Here is a 665-nt window from a genome sequence, read left to right as displayed (position 1 = left end):
CTGAGGAAGGAAGGGGAGAGCCATTAGTGACAATGATATTCCTGAGGCCACTTCAGGAAGCCGCTGGATCCCATCCTGTGCCCTACAAGGAGCCCTTTGTGCCTTCCTGGTGGAGCTGCTTGCTTCTCATCCAGTACCAAGAGCTCCTGGAGGAGGTGGAGGGCAGGGGAGATCAGGAGAGAGGGCAGAGGATTTAACAGTGACATCCCTGGAGCCCTGAGGTTCACTGGCTCTGCCTTGGGAGCTGTGGTGAGGGTGGGGGTGGGGTGCGGTCTGGAAGGAAGCTGGTGGGTGAGGGGCAGTGGCCCAAAGTCTCTCTCTGATTAAGCTAAGGCTTCATCTGAACAATGAGGCTCAGAGTTAAAGGAAGTCTTAAGACTAGAGTACTAGAGGACTGGAGTCCTCCTAGTTTAGGTGTGTTGAACTATGTATTTATCTGTAAAATAGAGCTAAAAATCCTCATTCAGAGAGCTACCATAATAAGGATTATGACATAACATATGTAAAGTTTATCTAGAATACATGCAAAGTCACAGCTGTCCTTGACAGTGGTATTACTGAACATGGAACAGGAAAGCAGCTGGTGACTGTCACTGGCCCCTGCAGACACCTGTGCTGTAGACCAGGCCAGGGGCTTTGCTAGGGGCAATCCTGGTATTTGGTCA

At 50.4% G+C, this 665-nt stretch overlaps 1 protein-coding gene across 4 annotated transcripts in view; it reads right to left on the bottom strand.

Moving 5' to 3' along the window:
* Positions 1-665, bottom strand: part of FAM168A (family with sequence similarity 168 member A) — a 242,040-nt gene that overhangs the window by 5,714 nt on the left and 235,661 nt on the right. The gene's annotated exons all lie outside the window — the stretch shown is intronic.

The sequence above is a fragment of the Mustela lutreola genome, chromosome 1 (assembly GCF_030435805.1).
Source record: "Mustela lutreola isolate mMusLut2 chromosome 1, mMusLut2.pri, whole genome shotgun sequence".
Classification (NCBI taxonomy): Eukaryota; Metazoa; Chordata; class Mammalia; order Carnivora; family Mustelidae; genus Mustela; species Mustela lutreola.
Note: the sequence above shows the minus strand (reverse complement) of the source record. Positions and strands in the feature narration are given on the sequence as shown.